Consider the following 202-nt stretch of genomic DNA (forward strand, 5'->3'; position numbering starts at 1 on the left):
CTGATCTTTAGTCCAGTTGGGATTTCTGGGGGTGAGACCCAGACATTAGTGCTCTTTGAAGCTCCCCAGGTGATTCCAATGTGCCGCCAATACTGAGAACGTCTGGTGAGGCCTTTCCTCTGCTTTTGTGCCACAAGGGAGAACAGCTGTGAGAAATTTTCCCACAACTTTATTATTACTGACCTGTGTAATAAAGATACTT

The sequence above is a fragment of the Trichechus manatus genome, unplaced genomic scaffold (assembly GCF_000243295.1).
Source record: "Trichechus manatus latirostris isolate Lorelei unplaced genomic scaffold, TriManLat1.0 scaffold00255, whole genome shotgun sequence".
NCBI lineage: Eukaryota > Metazoa > Chordata > Mammalia > Sirenia > Trichechidae > Trichechus > Trichechus manatus.